The sequence below is a fragment of the Sceloporus occidentalis genome, unplaced genomic scaffold (assembly GCF_023333645.1).
Source record: "Sceloporus occidentalis isolate IW3139 unplaced genomic scaffold, rSceOcc1.0.p SCAF_9, whole genome shotgun sequence".
Taxonomy (NCBI): domain Eukaryota; kingdom Metazoa; phylum Chordata; class Lepidosauria; order Squamata; family Phrynosomatidae; genus Sceloporus; species Sceloporus occidentalis.
The window spans coordinates 47,662,916-47,681,776 of NW_028316989.1; positions in this window are offsets into that span (position 1 = coordinate 47,662,916).

The window sequence follows — 18,861 nt, forward strand, 5'->3', positions numbered from 1 at the left end:
CATTGGAGATTGCTTGCCATAGGACATAATGGAGATTGCTTGCCAATAGAGAATCATTGGAGATTGCTTGCCCTTAGGGAAACATAGTATTTACCTGCCCATAGGGAAACATAAGAAATTGCTTGCCCATAGATAATAATGGAGATTGCATGCCCATAGAGAATCATTGGAGATTGCTTGCCCTTAGGGAAACATAGTATTTCCCTGTCCATAGGGAAACGTAAGAAATTGCTTGCCCATAGGAAATAATGGAGATTGCTTCCACATAGAGAATCATTGGAGATTGCTTGCCCATAGGACATAATGGAGATTGCGTGCCTATAGAGAATAATTGGAGATTGCTTGCCCTTAGGGAAACATAGTATTTCCTTGCCCATAGGGAAAGATAAGAAATTGCTTGCCCATAGGAAATAATGGAGATTGCATGCCCATAGAGAATCATTGGAGATTGCTTGCCCATAGCACATAATGGAGATTGCGTGCCTATAGAGAATAATTGGAGATTGCTTGCCCTTAGGGAAACATAGTATTTCCTTGCCCATAGGGAAAGATAAGAAATTGCTTGCCCATAGGAAATAATGGAGATTGCTTGCCCATAGAGAATCATTGGAGATTGCTTGCCCTTAGGGAAACATAGTATTTACCTGCCCTTAGGGAAACATAAGAAATTGCTTGCCCAAAGGAAATAATGGAGATTGCGTGCCCATAGAGAATCATTGGAGATTGCTTGCCCTTAGGGAAACATAGTATTTACCTGCCCATAGGGAAACATAAGAAATTGCTTGCCCATAGGAAATAATGGAGATTGCTTGCCCATAGAGAATCATTGGAGATTGCTTGCCCATAGAGAATCATTGGAGATTGCTTGCCCATAGGAACTAATGGAGATTGCTTGCCCATAGAGATTCATTGGAGATTGCTTGCCCATAGGAAATAATGGAGATTGCTTGCCCATAGAGAATCATTGGAGATTGCTTGCCCATAGGAACTAAGGGAGATTGCTTGCCCATAGAGATTCATTGGAGATTGCTTGCCCATAGGAACTAATGGAGATTGCTTGCCCATAGAGATTCATTGGAGATTGCTTGCCCATAGGAAATAATGGAGATTGCTTGCCCATAGAGAATCATTGGAGATTGCTTGCCTATAGGAAATAATGGAGATTGCTTGCCCATAGAGAATCATTGGAGATTGCTTGCCCTTAGGGAAACATAGTATTTACCTGCCCATAGGGAAACATAAGAAATTGCTTGCCCATAGGAAATAATGGAGATTGCTTGCCCATAGAGAATCATTGGAGATTGCTTGCCATAGGACATAATGGAGATTGCTTGCCAATAGAGAATCATTGGAGATTGCTTGCCCTTAGGGAAACATAGTATTTACCTGCCCATAGGGAAACATAAGAAATTGCTTGCCCATAGATAATAATGGAGATTGCATGCCCATAGAGAATAATTGGAGATTGCTTGCCCTTAGGGAAACATAGTATTTCCTTGCCCATAGGGAAAGATAAGAAATTGCTTGCCCATAGGAAATAATGGAGATTGCATGCCCATAGACAATCATTGGAGATTGCTTGCCCATAGGACATAATGGAGATTGCGTGCCTATAGAGAATAATTGGAGATTGCTTGCCCTTAGGGAAACATAGTATTTCCTTGCCCATAGGGAAAGATAAGAAATTGCTTGCCCATAGGAAATAATGGAGATTGCTTGCCTATAGAGAATCTTTGGAGATTGCTTGCCCTTAGAGAAACATAGTATTTACCTGCCCATAGGGAAACATAAGAAATTGCTTGCCCATAGATAATAATGGAGATTGAATGCCCATAGAGAATCATTGGAGATTGCTTGCCGTTAGGGAAACATAGTATTTCCCTGTCCATAGGGAAACGTAAGAAATTGCTTGCCCATAGGAAATAATGTAGATTGCTTGCCCATAGAGAATCATTGGAGATTGCTTGCCCTTAGGGAAACATAGTATTTACCTGCCCATAGGGAAACATAAGAAATTGCTTGCCCAAAGGAAATAATGGAGATTGCGTGCCCATAGAGAATCATTGGAGATTGCTTGCCCTTAGGGAAACATAGTATTTACCTGCCCATAGGGAAACATAAGAAATTGCTTGCCCAAAGGAAATAATGGAGATTGCGTGCCCATAGAGAATCATTGGAGATTGCTTGCCCTTAGGGAAACATAGTATTTACCTGCCCATAGGGAAACATAAGAAATTGCTTGCCCATATGAAATAATGGAGATTGCTTGCCCATAGAGAATCATTGGAGATTGCTTGCCCATAGAGAATCATTGGAGATTGCTTGCCCATAGGAACTAATGGAGATTGCTTGCCCATAGAGATTCATTGGAGATTGCTTGCCCATAGGAAATAATGGAGATTGCTTGCCCATAGAGAATCATTGGAGATTGCTTGCCCATAGGAACTAATGGAGATTGCTTGCCCATAGAGATTCATTGGAGATTGCTTGCCCATAGGAAATAATGGAGATTGCTTGCCCATAGAGAATCATTGGAGATTGCTTGCCCATAGGAAATAATGGAGATTGCTTGCCCATAGAGAATCATTGGAGATTGCTTGCCCTTAGGGAAACATAGTATTTACCTGCCCATAGGGAAACATAAGAAATTGCTTGCCCATAGGAAATAATGGAGATTGCTTGCCCATAGAGAATCATTGGAGATTGCTTGCCATAGGACATAATGGAGATTGCTTGCCAATAGAGAATCATTGGAGATTGCTTGCCCTTAGGGAAACATAGTATTTACCTGCCCATAGGGAAACATAAGAAATTGCTTGCCCATAGATAATAATGGAGATTGCATGCCCGTAGAGAATCATTGGAGATTGCTTGCCCTTAGGGAAACATAGTATTTCCCTGTCCATAGGGAAACGTAAGAAATTGCTTGCCCATAGGAAATAATGGAGATTGCTTGCCCATAGAGAATCATTGGAGATTGCTTGCCCATAGGACATAATGGAGATTGCGTGCCTATAGAGAATAATTGGAGATTGCTTGCCCTTAGGGAAACATAGTATTTCCTTGCCCATAGGGAAAGATAAGAAATTGCTTGCCCATAGGAAATAATGGAGATTGCTTGCCCATAGAGAATCATTGGAGATTGCTGGCCATAGGACATAATGGAGATTGCTTGCCAATAGAGAATCATTGGAGATTGCTTGCCCTTAGGGAAACATAGTATTTACCTGCCCATAGGGAAACATAAGAAATTGCTTGCCCATAGATAATAATGGAGATTGCATGCCCATAGAGAATAATTGGAGATTGCTTGCCCTTAGGGAAACATAGTATTTCCTTGCCCATAGGGAAAGATAAGAAATTGCTTGCCCATAGGAAATAATGGAGATTGCATGCCCATAGAGAATCATTGGAGATTGCTTGCCCATAGGACATAATGGAGATTGCGTGCCTATAGAGAATAATTGGAGATTGCTTGCCCTTAGGGAAACATAGTATTTCCTTGCCCATAGGGAAAGATAAGAAATTGCTTGCCCATAGGAAATAATGGAGATTGCTTGCCTATAGAGAATCTTTGGAGATTGCTTGCCCTTAGAGAAACATAGTATTTACCTGCCCATAGGGAAACATAAGAAATTGCTTGCCCATAGATAATAATGGAGATTGAATGCCCATAGAGAATCATTGGAGATTGCTTGCCGTTAGGGAAACATAGTATTTCCCTGTCCATAGGGAAACGTAAGAAATTGCTTGCCCATAGGAAATAATGTAGATTGCTTGCCCATAGAGAATCATTGGAGATTGCTTGCCCTTAGGGAAACATAGTATTTACCTGCCCATAGGGAAACATAAGAAATTGCTTGCCCAAAGGAAATAATGGAGATTGCGTGCCCATAGAGAATCATTGGAGATTGCTTGCCCTTAGGGAAACATAGTATTTCCTTGCCCATAGGGAAAGATAAGAAATTGCTTGCCCATAGGAAATAATGGAGATTGCATGCCCATAGAGAATCATTGGAGATTGCTTGCCCATAGGACATAATGGAGATTGCGTGCCTATAGAGAATAATTGGAGATTGCTTGCCCTTAGGGAAACATAGTATTTCCTTGCCCATAGGGAAACATAAGAAATTGCTTGCCCATAGGAAATAATGGAGATTGCTTGCCCTTAGAGAATCATTGGAGATTGCTTGCCCATAGAGAATCATTGGAGATTGCTTGCCCATAGGAACTAATGGAGATTGCTTGCCCATAGAGATTCATTGGAGATTGCTTCCCCATAGGAAATAATGGAGATTGCTTGCCCATAGAGAATCATTGGAGATTGCTTGCCCATAGGAACTAATGGAGATTGCTTGCCCATAGAGATTCATTGGAGATTGCTTGCCCATAGGAAATAATGGAGATTGCTTGCCCATAGAGAATCATTGGAGATTGCTTGCCCATAGGAAATAATGGAGATTGCTTGCCCATAGAGAATCATTGGAGATTGCTTGCCCTTAGGGAAACATAGTATTTACCTGCCCATAGGGAAACATAAGAAATTGCTTGCCCATAGGAAATAATGGAGATTGCTTGCCCATAGAGAATCATTGGAGATTGCTTGCCATAGGACATAATGGAGATTGCTTGCCAATAGAGAATCATTGGAGATTGCTTGCCCTTAGGGAAACATAGTATTTACCTGCCCATAGGGAAACATAAGAAATTGCTTGCCCATAGGAAATAATGGAGATTGCTTGCCCATAGAGAATCATTGGAGATTGCTTGCCCATAGAGAATCATTGGAGATTGCTTGCCCATAGGAAATAATGGAGATTGCTTGCCCATAGAGAATCATTGGAGATTGCTTGCCCATAGGAAATAATGGAGATTGCTTGCCCATAGAGAATCATTGGAGATTGCTTGCCCTTAGGGAAACATAGTATTTACCTGCCCATAGGGAAACATAAGAAATTGCTTGCCCATAGGAAATAATGGAGATTGCTTGCCCATAGAGAATCATTGGAGATTGCTTGCCATAGGACATAATGGAGATTGCTTGCCAATAGAGAATCATTGGAGATTGCTTGCCCTTAGGGAAACATAGTATTTACCTGCCCATAGGGAAACATAAGAAATTGCTTGCCCATAGATAATAATGGAGATTGCATGCCCATAGAGAATCATTGGAGATTGCTTGCCCTTAGGGAAACATAGTATTTCCCTGTCCATAGGGAAACGTAAGAAATTGCTTGCCCATAGGAAATAATGGAGATTGCTTGCCCATAGAGAATCATTGGAGATTGCTTGCCCATAGGACATAATGGAGATTGCGTGCCTATAGAGAATAATTGGAGATTGCTTGCCCTTAGGGAAACATAGTATTTCCTTGCCCATAGGGAAAGATAAGAAATTGCTTGCCCATAGGAAATAATGGAGATTGCATGCCCATAGAGAATCATTGGAGATTGCTTGCCTATAGGACATAAAGGAGATTGCATGCCTATAGAGAATAATTGGAGATTGCTTGCCCTCAGGGAAACATAGTATTTCCTTGCCCATAGGGAAAGATAAGAAATTGCTTGCCCATAGGAAATAATGGAGATTGCTTGCCTATAGAGAATCTTTGGAGATTGCTTGCCCTTAGAGAAACATAGTATTTACCTGCCCATAGGGAAACATAAGAAATTGCTTGCCCATAGATAATAATGGAGATTGCATGCCCATAGAGAATCATTGGAGATTGCTTGCCGTTAGGGAAACATAGTATTTCCCTGTCCATAGGGAAACGTAAGAAATTGCTTGCCCATAGGAAATAATGGAGATTGCTTGCCCATAGAGAATCATTGGAGATTGCTTGCCCTTAGGGAAACATAGTATTTACCTGCCCTTAGGGAAACATAAGAAATTGCTTGCCCAAAGGAAATAATGGAGATTGCGTGCCCATAGAGAATCATTGGAGATTGCTTGCCCTTAGGGAAACATAGTATTTACCTGCCCATAGGGAAACATAAGAAATTGCTTGCCCATAGGAAATAATGGAGATTGCTTGCCCATAGAGAATCATTGGAGATTGCTTGCCCATAGAGAATCATTGGAGATTGCTTGCCCATAGGAACTAATGGAGATTGCTTGCCCATAGAGATTCATTGGAGATTGCTTGCCCATAGGAAATAATGGAGATTGCTTGCCCATAGAGAATCATTGGAGATTGCTTGCCCATAGGAACTAATGGAGATTGCTTGCCCTTAGAGATTCATTGGAGATTGCTTGCCCATAGGAAATAATGGAGATTGCTTGCCCATAGAGAATCATTGGAGATTGCTTGCCCATAGGAAATAATGGAGATTGCTTGCCCATAGAGAATCATTGGAGATTGCTTGCCCTTAGGGAAACATAGTATTTACCTGCCCATAGGGAAACATAAGAAATTGCTTGCCCATAGGAAATAATGGAGATTGCTTGCCAATAGAGAATCATTGGAGATTGCTTGCCATAGGACATAATGGAGATTGCTTGCCAATAGAGAATCATTGGAGATTGCTTGCCCTTAGGGAAACATAGTATTTACCTGCCCATAGGGAAACATAAGAAATTGCTTGCCCATAGATAATAATGGAGATTGCATGCCCATAGAGAATCATTGGAGATTGCTTGCCCTTAGGGAAACATAGTATTTCCCTGTCCATAGGGAAACGTAAGAAATTGCTTGCCCATAGGAAATAATGGAGATTGCTTCCCCATAGAGAATCATTGGAGATTGCTTGCCCATAGGACATAATGGAGATTGCGTGCCTATAGAGAATAATTGGAGATTGCTTGCCCTTAGGGAAACATAGTATTTCCTTGCCCATAGGGAAAGATAAGAAATTGCTTGCCCATAGGAAATAATGGAGATTGCATGCCCATAGAGAATCATTGGAGATTGCTTGCCCATAGGACATAATGGAGATTGCGTGCCTATAGAGAATAATTGGAGATTGCTTGCCCTTAGGGAAACATAGTATTTCCTTGCCCATAGGGAAAGATAAGAAATTGCTTGCCCATAGGAAATAATGGAGATTGCTTGCCTATAGAGAATCTTTGGAGATTGCTTGCCCTTAGAGAAACATAGTATTTACCTGCCCATAGGGAAACATAAGAAATTGCTTGCCCATAGATAATAATGGAGATTGAATGCCCATAGAGAATCATTGGAGATTGCTTGCCGTTAGGGAAACATAGTATTTCCCTGTCCATAGGGAAACGTAAGAAATTGCTTGCCCATAGGAAATAATGAAGATTGCGTGCCCATAGAGAATCATTGGAGATTGCTTGCCCATAAGACATAATGGAGATTGCTTGCCCATAGAGAATAATTGGAGATTGCTTGCCCTTAGGGAAACATAGTATTTCCCTGCCCATAGGGAAAGATAAGAAATTGCTTGCCCAAAGGAAATAATGGAGATTGCTTGCCCATAGAGAATCATTGGAGATTGCTTGCCCTTAGGGAAACATAGTATTTACCTGCCCTTAGGGAAACATAAGAAATTGCTTGCCCAAAGGAAATAATGGAGATTGCGTGCCCATAGAGAATCATTGGAGATTGCTTGCCCTTAGGGAAACATAGTATTTACCTGCCCATAGGGAAACATAAGAAATTGCTTGCCCATAGGAAATAATGGAGATTGCTTGCCCATAGAGAATCATTGGAGATTGCTTGCACATAGAGAATCATTGGAGATTGCTTGCCCATAGAGAATCATTGGAGATTGCTTGCCCATAGAGAATCATTGGAGATTGCTTGCCCATAGAGATACAATGGAGATTGCTTGCCCATAGGAAATAATGGAGATTGCTTGCCCATAGAGATTCATTGGAGATTGCTTGCCCATAGGACATAATGGAGATTGCGTGCCTATAGAGAATAATTGGAGATTGCTTGCCCTTAGGGAAACATAGTATTTCCTTGCCCATAGGGAAGGATAAGAAATTGCTTGCCCGTAGGACATAATGGAGATTGCTTGCCCATAGCGAATCATTGGAGATTGCTTGCCCTTAGAGAAACATAGTATTTACCTGCCATTAGGGAAACATAAGAAATTGATTGCCCATAGGAACTAATGGAGATTGCTTGCCCATAGAGAATCATTGGAGATTGCTTGCCCAAAGGAAATAATGGAGATTGCTTGGCCATTGGAAATAATGGAGACTGTTTGCCCACAGAGAATCATTGGAGATTGCTTGCCCTTAGGGAAACATAGTATTTACCTGCCCATAGGGAAACATAAGAAATTGCTTGCCCATAGGAAATAATGGAGATTGCTTGCCCATAGAGAATCATTGGAGATTGCTTGCCCATAAGACATAATGGAGATTGCTTGCCCATAGAGAATAATTGGAGATTGCTTGCCCTTAGGGAAACATAGTATTTCCCTGCCCATAGGGAAAGATAAGAAATTGCTTGCCCAAAGGAAATAATGGAGATTGCTTGCCCGTAGAGAATCATTGGAGATTGCTTGCCCTTAGGGAAACATAGTATTTACCTGCCCTTAGGGAAACATAAGAAATTGCTTGCCCAAAGGAAATAATGGAGATTGCGTGCCCATAGAGAATCATTGGAGATTGCTTGCCCTTAGGGAAACATAGTATTTCCTTGCCCATAGGGAAAGATAAGAAATTGCTTGCCCACAGGAAATAATGGAGATTGCATGCCCATAGAGAATCATTGGAGATTGCTTGCCCATAGGACATAATGGAGATTGCGTGCCTATAGAGAATAATTGGAGATTGCTTGCCCTTAGGGAAACATAGTATTTCCTTGCCCATAGGGAAAGATAAGAAATTGCTTGCCCATAGGAAATAATGGAGATTGCTTGCCTATAGAGAATCTTTGGAGATTGCTTGCCCTTAGAGAAACATAGTATTTACCTGCCCATAGGGAAACATAAGAAATTGCTTGCCCATAGATAATAATGGAGATTGAATGCCCATAGAGAATCATTGGAGATTGCTTGCCGTTAGGGAAACATAGTATTTCCCTGTCCATAGGGAAACGTAAGAAATTGCTTGCCCATAGGAAATAATGTAGATTGCTTGCCCATAGAGAATCATTGGAGATTGCTTGCCCTTAGGGAAACATAGTATTTACCTGCCCATAGGGAAACATAAGAAATTGCTTGCCCATAGGAAATAATGGAGATTGCTTGCCCATAGAGAATCATTGGAGATTGCTTGCCCATAGAGAATCATTGGAGATTGCTTGCCCATAGGAACTAATGGAGATTGCTTGCCCATAGAGATTCATTGGAGATTGCTTGCCCATAGGAAATAATGGAGATTGCTTGCCCATAGAGAATCATTGGAGATTGCTTGCCCATAGGAACTAATGGAGATTGCTTGCCCATAGAGATTCATTGGAGATTGCTTGCCCATAGGAAATAATGGAGATTGCTTGCCCATAGAGAATCATTGGAGATTGCTTGCCCTTAGGGAAACATAGTATTTACCTGCCCATAGGGAAACATAAGAAATTGCTTGCCCATAGGAAATAATGGAGATTGCTTGCCAATAGAGAATCATTGGAGATTGCTTGCCATAGGACATAATGGAGATTGCTTGCCAATAGAGAATCATTGGAGATTGCTTGCCCTTAGGGAAACATAGTATTTACCTGCCCATAGGGAAACATAAGAAATTGCTTGCCCATAGATAATAATGGAGATTGCATGCCCATAGAGAATCATTGGAGATTGCTTGCCCTTAGGGAAACATAGTATTTCCCTGTCCATAGGGAAACGTAAGAAATTGCTTGCCCATAGGAAATAATGGAGATTGCTTCCCCATAGAGAATCATTGGAGATTGCTTGCCCATAGGACATAATGGAGATTGCGTGCCTATAGAGAATAATTGGAGATTGCTTGCCCTTAGGGAAACATAGTATTTCCTTGCCCATAGGGAAAGATAAGAAATTGCTTGCCCATAGGAAATAATGGAGATTGCATGCCCATAGAGAATCATTGGAGATTGCTTGCCCATAGGACATAATGGAGATTGCGTGCCTATAGAGAATAATTGGAGATTGCTTGCCCTTAGGGAAACATAGTATTTCCTTGCCCATAGGGAAAGATAAGAAATTGCTTGCCCATAGGAAATAATGGAGATTGCTTGCCTATAGAGAATCTTTGGAGATTGCTTGCCCTTAGAGAAACATAGTATTTACCTGCCCATAGGGAAACATAAGAAATTGCTTGCCCATAGATAATAATGGAGATTGAATGCCCATAGAGAATCATTGGAGATTGCTTGCCGTTAGGGAAACATAGTATTTCCCTGTCCATAGGGAAACGTAAGAAATTGCTTGCCCATAGGAAATAATGAAGATTGCGTGCCCATAGAGAATCATTGGAGATTGCTTGCCCTTAGGGAAACATAGTATTTACCTGCCCATAGGGAAACATAAGAAATTGCTTGCCCAAAGGAAATAATGGAGATTGCGTGCCCATAGAGAATCATTGGAGATTGCTTGCCCTTAGGGAAACATAGTATTTACCTGCCCATAGGGAAACATAAGAAATTGCTTGCCCAAAGGAAATAATGGAGATTGCGTGCCCATAGAGAATCATTGGAGATTGCTTGCCCATAAGACATAATGGAGATTGCTTGCCCATAGAGAATAATTGGAGATTGCTTGCCCTTAGGGAAACATAGTATTTCCCTGCCCATAGGGAAAGATAAGAAATTGCTTGCCCAAAGGAAATAATGGAGATTGCTTGCCCATAGAGAATCATTGGAGATTGCTTGCCCTTAGGGAAACATAGTATTTACCTGCCCTTAGGGAAACATAAGAAATTGCTTGCCCAAAGGAAATAATGGAGATTGCGTGCCCATAGAGAATCATTGGAGATTGCTTGCCCTTAGGGAAACATAGTATTTACCTGCCCATAGGGAAACATAAGAAATTGCTTGCCCATAGGAAATAATGGAGATTGCTTGCCCATAGAGAATCATTGGAGATTGCTTGCCCATAGAGAATCATTGGAGATTGCTTGCCCATAGAGAATCATTGGAGATTGCTTGCCCATAGAGAATCATTGGAGATTGCTTGCCCATAGAGATACAATGGAGATTGCTTGCCCATAGGAAATAATGGAGATTGCTTGCCCATAGAGATTCATTGGAGATTGCTTGCCCATAGGACATAATGGAGATTGCGTGCCTATAGAGAATAATTGGAGATTGCTTGCCCTTAGGGAAACATAGTATTTCCTTGCCCATAGGGAAGGATAAGAAATTGCTTGCCCGTAGGACATAATGGAGATTGCTTGCCCATAGCGAATCATTGGAGATTGCTTGCCCTTAGAGAAACATAGTATTTACCTGCCATTAGGGAAACATAAGAAATTGATTGCCCATAGGAACTAATGGAGATTGCTTGCCCATAGAGAATCATTGGAGATTGCTTGCCCAAAGGAAATAATGGAGATTGCTTGGCCATTGGAAATAATGGAGACTGTTTGCCCACAGAGAATCATTGGAGATTGCTTGCCCTTAGGGAAACATAGTATTTACCTGCCCATAGGGAAACATAAGAAATTGCTTGCCCATAGGAAATAATGGAGATTGCTTGCCCATAGAGAATCATTGGAGATTGCTTGCCCATAAGACATAATGGAGATTGCTTGCCCATAGAGAATAATTGGAGATTGCTTGCCCTTAGGGAAACATAGTATTTCCCTGCCCATAGGGAAAGATAAGAAATTGCTTGCCCAAAGGAAATAATGGAGATTGCTTGCCCGTAGAGAATCATTGGAGATTGCTTGCCCTTAGGGAAACATAGTATTTACCTGCCCTTAGGGAAACATAAGAAATTGCTTGCCCAAAGGAAATAATGGAGATTGCGTGCCCATAGAGAATCATTGGAGATTGCTTGCCCTTAGGGAAACATAGTATTTCCTTGCCCATAGGGAAAGATAAGAAATTGCTTGCCCACAGGAAATAATGGAGATTGCATGCCCATAGAGAATCATTGGAGATTGCTTGCCCATAGGACATAATGGAGATTGCGTGCCTATAGAGAATAATTGGAGATTGCTTGCCCTTAGGGAAACATAGTATTTCCTTGCCCATAGGGAAAGATAAGAAATTGCTTGCCCATAGGAAATAATGGAGATTGCTTGCCTATAGAGAATCTTTGGAGATTGCTTGCCCTTAGAGAAACATAGTATTTACCTGCCCATAGGGAAACATAAGAAATTGCTTGCCCATAGATAATAATGGAGATTGAATGCCCATAGAGAATCATTGGAGATTGCTTGCCGTTAGGGAAACATAGTATTTCCCTGTCCATAGGGAAACGTAAGAAATTGCTTGCCCATAGGAAATAATGTAGATTGCTTGCCCATAGAGAATCATTGGAGATTGCTTGCCCTTAGGGAAACATAGTATTTACCTGCCCATAGGGAAACATAAGAAATTGCTTGCCCATAGGAAATAATGGAGATTGCTTGCCCATAGAGAATCATTGGAGATTGCTTGCCCATAGAGAATCATTGGAGATTGCTTGCCCATAGGAACTAATGGAGATTGCTTGCCCATAGAGATTCATTGGAGATTGCTTGCCCATAGGAAATAATGGAGATTGCTTGCCCATAGAGAATCATTGGAGATTGCTTGCCCATAGGAACTAATGGAGATTGCTTGCCCATAGAGATTCATTGGAGATTGCTTGCCCATAGGAAATAATGGAGATTGCTTGCCCATAGAGAATCATTGGAGATTGCTTGCCATAGGACATAATGGAGATTGCTTGCCCATAGAGAATCATTGGAGATTGCTTGCCCTTAGGGAAACATAGTATTTACCTGCCCATAGGGAAACATAAGAAATTGCTTGCCCATAGATAATAATGGAGATTGCATGCCCGTAGAGAATCATTGGAGATTGCTTGCCCTTAGGGAAACATAGTATTTCCCTGTCCATAGGGAAACGTAAGAAATTGCTTGCCCATAGGAAATAATGGAGATTGCTTCCCCATAGAGAATCATTGGAGATTGCTTGCCCATAGGACATAATGGAGATTGCGTGCCTATAGAGAATAATTGGAGATTGCTTGCCCTTAGGGAAACATAGTATTTCCTTGCCCATAGGGAAAGATAAGAAATTGCTTGCCCATAGGAAATAATGGAGATTGCATGCCCATAGAGAATCATTGGAGATTGCTTGCCCATAGGACATAATGGAGATTGCGTGCCTATAGAGAATAATTGGAGATTGCTTGCCCTTAGGGAAACACAGTATTTCCTTGCCCATAGGGAAAGATAAGAAATTGCTTGCCCATAGGAAATAATGGAGATTGCTTGCCTATAGAGAATCTTTGGAGATTGCTTGCCCTTAGAGAAACATAGTATTTACCTGCCCATAGGGAAACATAAGAAATTGCTTGCCCATAGATAATAATGGAGATTGAATGCCCATAGAGAATCATTGGAGATTGCTTGCCGTTAGGGAAACATAGTATTTCCCTGTCCATAGGGAAACGTAAGAAATTGCTTGCCCATAGGAAATAATGAAGATTGCGTGCCCATAGAGAATCATTGGAGATTGCTTGCCCTTAGGGAAACATAGTATTTACCTGCCCATAGGGAAACATAAGAAATTGCTTGCCCAAAGGAAATAATGGAGATTGCGTGCCCATAGAGAATCATTGGAGATTGCTTGCCCTTAGGGAAACATAGTATTTACCTGCCCATAGGGAAACATAAGAAATTGCTTGCCCAAAGGAAATAATGGAGATTGCGTGCCCATAGAGAATCATTGGAGATTGCTTGCCCATAAGACATAATGGAGATTGCTTGCCCATAGAGAATAATTGGAGATTGCTTGCCCTTAGGGAAACATAGTATTTCCCTGCCCATAGGGAAAGATAAGAAATTGCTTGCCCAAAGGAAATAATGGAGATTGCTTGCCCATAGAGAATCATTGGAGATTGCTTGCCCTTAGGGAAACATAGTATTTACCTGCCCTTAGGGAAACATAAGAAATTGCTTGCCCAAAGGAAATAATGGAGATTGCGTGCCCATAGAGAATCATTGGAGATTGCTTGCCCTTAGGGAAACATAGTATTTACCTGCCCATAGGGAAACATAAGAAATTGCTTGCCCATAGGAAATAATGGAGATTGCTTGCCCATAGAGAATCATTGGAGATTGCTTGCCCATAGAGAATCATTGGAGATTGCTTGCCCATAGAGAATCATTGGAGATTGCTTGCCCATAGAGAATCATTGGAGATTGCTTGCCCATAGAGAATCATTGGAGATTGCTTGCCCATAGAGATACAATGGAGATTGCTTGCCCATAGGAAATAATGGAGATTGCTTGCCCATAGAGATTCATTGGAGATTGCTTGCCCATAGGACATAATGGAGATTGCGTGCCTATAGAGAATAATTGGAGATTGCTTGCCCTTAGGGAAACATAGTATTTCCTTGCCCATAGGGAAGGATAAGAAATTGCTTGCCCGTAGGACATAATGGAGATTGCTTGCCCATAGCGAATCATTGGAGATTGCTTGCCCTTAGAGAAACATAGTATTTACCTGCCATTAGGGAAACATAAGAAATTGATTGCCCATAGGAACTAATGGAGATTGCTTGCCCACAGAGAATCATTGGAGATTGCTTGCCCAAAGGAAATAATGGAGATTGCTTGGCCATTGGAAATAATGGAGACTGTTTGCCCACAGAGAATCATTGGAGATTGCTTGCCCTTAGGGAAACATAGTATTTACCTGCCCATAGGGAAACATAAGAAATTGCTTGCCCATAGATAATAATGGAGATTGCATGCCCATAGAGAATAATTGGAGATTGCTTGCCCTTAGGGAAACATAGTATTTCCTTGCCCATAGGGAAAGATAAGAAATTGCTTGCCCACAGGAAATAATGGAGATTGCATGCCCATAGAGAATCATTGGAGATTGCTTGCCCATAGGACATAATGGAGATTGCGTGCCTATAGAGAATAATTGGAGATTGCTTGCCCTTAGGGAAACATAGTATTTCCTTGCCCATAGGGAAAGATAAGAAATTGCTTGCCCATAGGAAATAATGGAGATTGCTTGCCCATAGAGAATCATTGGAGATTGCTTGCCCTTAGGGAAACATAGTATTTACCTGCCCTTAGGGAAACATAAGAAATTGCTTGCCCAAAGGAAATAATGGAGATTGCGTGCCCATAGAGAATCATTGGAGATTGCTTGCCCTTAGGGAAACATAGTATTTACCTGCCCATAGGGAAACATAAGAAATTGCTTGCCCATAGGAAATAATGGAGATTGCTTGCCCATAGAGAATCATTGGAGATTGCTTGCCCATAGAGAATCATTGGAGATTGCTTGCCCATAGGAACTAATGGAGATTGCTTGCCCATAGAGATTCATTGGAGATTGCTTGCCCATAGGAAATAATGGAGATTGCTTGCCCATAGAGAATCATTGGAGATTGCTTGCCCATAGGAACTAAGGGAGATTGCTTGCCCATAGAGATTCATTGGAGATTGCTTGCCCATAGGAACTAATGGAGATTGCTTGCCCATAGAGATTCATTGGAGATTGCTTGCCCATAGGAAATAATGGAGATTGCTTGCCCATAGAGAATCATTGGAGATTGCTTGCCTATAGGAAATAATGGAGATTGCTTGCCCATAGAGAATCATTGGAGATTGCTTGCCCTTAGGGAAACATAGTATTTACCTGCCCATAGGGAAACATAAGAAATTGCTTGCCCATAGGAAATAATGGAGATTGCTTGCCCATAGAGAATCATTGGAGATTGCTTGCCATAGGACATAATGGAGATTGCTTGCCAATAGAGAATCATTGGAGATTGCTTGCCCTTAGGGAAACATAGTATTTACCTGCCCATAGGGAAACATAAGAAATTGCTTGCCCATAGATAATAATGGAGATTGCATGCCCATAGAGAATAATTGGAGATTGCTTGCCCTTAGGGAAACATAGTATTTCCTTGCCCATAGGGAAAGATAAGAAATTGCTTGCCCATAGGAAATAATGGAGATTGCATGCCCATAGACAATCATTGGAGATTGCTTGCCCATAGGACATAATGGAGATTGCGTGCCTATAGAGAATAATTGGAGATTGCTTGCCCTTAGGGAAACATAGTATTTCCTTGCCCATAGGGAAAGATAAGAAATTGCTTGCCCATAGGAAATAATGGAGATTGCTTGCCTATAGAGAATCTTTGGAGATTGCTTGCCCTTAGAGAAACATAGTATTTACCTGCCCATAGGGAAACATAAGAAATTGCTTGCCCATAGATAATAATGGAGATTGAATGCCCATAGAGAATCATTGGAGATTGCTTGCCGTTAGGGAAACATAGTATTTCCCTGTCCATAGGGAAACGTAAGAAATTGCTTGCCCATAGGAAATAATGTAGATTGCTTGCCCATAGAGAATCATTGGAGATTGCTTGCCCTTAGGGAAACATAGTATTTACCTGCCCATAGGGAAACATAAGAAATTGCTTGCCCAAAGGAAATAATGGAGATTGCGTGCCCATAGAGAATCATTGGAGATTGCTTGCCCTTAGGGAAACATAGTATTTACCTGCCCATAGGGAAACATAAGAAATTGCTTGCCCAAAGGAAATAATGGAGATTGCGTGCCCATAGAGAATCATTGGAGATTGCTTGCCCTTAGGGAAACATAGTATTTACCTGCCCATAGGGAAACATAAGAAATTGCTTGCCCATATGAAATAATGGAGATTGCTTGCCCATAGAGAATCATTGGAGATTGCTTGCCCATAGAGAATCATTGGAGATTGCTTGCCCATAGGAACTAATGGAGATTGCTTGCCCATAGAGATTCATTGGAGATTGCTTGCCCATAGGAAATAATGGAGATTGCTTGCCCATAGAGAATCATTGGAGATTGCTTGCCCATAGGAACTAATGGAGATTGCTTGCCCATAGAGATTCATTGGAGATTGCTTGCCCATAGGAAATAATGGAGATTGCTTGCCCATAGAGAATCATTGGAGATTGCTTGCCCATAGGAAATAATGGAGATTGCTTGCCCATAGAGAATCATTGGAGATTGCTTGCCCTTAGGGAAACATAGTATTTACCTGCCCATAGGGAAACATAAGAAATTGCTTGCCCATAGGAAATAATGGAGATTGCTTGCCCATAGAGAATCATTGGAGATTGCTTGCCATAGGACATAATGGAGATTGCTTGCCAATAGAGAATCATTGGAGATTGCTTGCCCTTAGGGAAACATAGTATTTACCTGCCCATAGGGAAACATAAGAAATTGCTTGCCCATAGATAATAATGGAGATTGCATGCCCGTAGAGAATCATTGGAGATTGCTTGCCCTTAGGGAAACATAGTATTTCCCTGTCCATAGGGAAACGTAAGAAATTGCTTGCCCATAGGAAATAATGGAGATTGCTTGCCCATAGAGAATCATTGGAGATTGCTTGCCCATAGGACATAATGGAGATTGCGTGCCTATAGAGAATAATTGGAGATTGCTTGCCCTTAGGGAAACATAGTATTTCCTTGCCCATAGGGAAAGATAAGAAATTGCTTGCCCATAGGAAATAATGGAGATTGCTTGCCCATAGAGAATCATTGGAGATTGCTGGCCATAGGACATAATGGAGATTGCTTGCCAATAGAGAATCATTGGAGATTGCTTGCCCTTAGGGAAACATAGTATTTACCTGCCCATAGGGAAACATAAGAAATTGCTTGCCCATAGATAATAATGGAGATTGCATGCCCATAGAGAATAATTGGAGATTGCTTGCCCTTAGGGAAACATAGTATTTCCTTGCCCATAGGGAAAGATAAGAAATTGCTTGCCCATAGGAAATAATGGAGATTGCATGCCCATAGAGAATCATTGGAGATTGCTTGCCCATAGGACATAATGGAGATTGCGTGCCTATAGAGAATAATTGGAGATTGCTTGCCCTTAGGGAAACATAGTATTTCCTTGCCCATAGGGAAAGATAAGAAATTGCTTGCCCATAGGAAATAATGGAGATTGCTTGCCTATAGAGAATCTTTGGAGATTGCTTGCCCTTAGAGAAACATAGTATTTACCTGCCCATAGGGAAACATAAGAAATTGCTTGCCCATAGATAATAATGGAGATTGAATGCCCATAGAGAATCATTGGAGATTGCTTGCCGTTAGGGAAACATAGTATTTCCCTGTCCATAGGGAAACGTAAGAAATTGCTTGCCCATAGGAAATAATGTAGATTGCTTGCCCATAGAGAATCATTGGAGATTGCTTGCCCTTAGGGAAACATAGTATTTACCTGCCCATAGGGAAACATAAGAAATTGCTTGCCCAAAGGAAATAATGGAGATTGCGTGCCCATAGAGAATCATTGGAGATTGCTTGCCCTTAGGGAAACATAGTATTTCCTTGCCCATAGGGAAAGATAAGAAATTGCTTGCCCATAGGAAATAATGGAGATTGCATGCCCATAGAGAATCATTGGAGATTGCTTGCCCATAGGACATAATGGAGATTGCGTGCCTATAGAGAATAATTGGAGATTGCTTGCCCTTAGGGAAACATAGTATTTCCTTGCCCATAGGGAAACATAAGAAATTGCTTGCCCATAGGAAATAATGGAGATTGCTTGCCCTTAGAGAATCATTGGAGATTGCTTGCCCATAGAGAATCATTGGAGATTGCTTGCCCATAGGAACTAATGGAGATTGCTTGCCCATAGAGATTCATTGGAGATTGCTTCCCCATAGGAAATAATGGAGATTGCTTGCCCATAGAGAATCATTGGAGATTGCTTGCCCATAGGAACTAATGGAGATTGCTTGCCCATAGAGA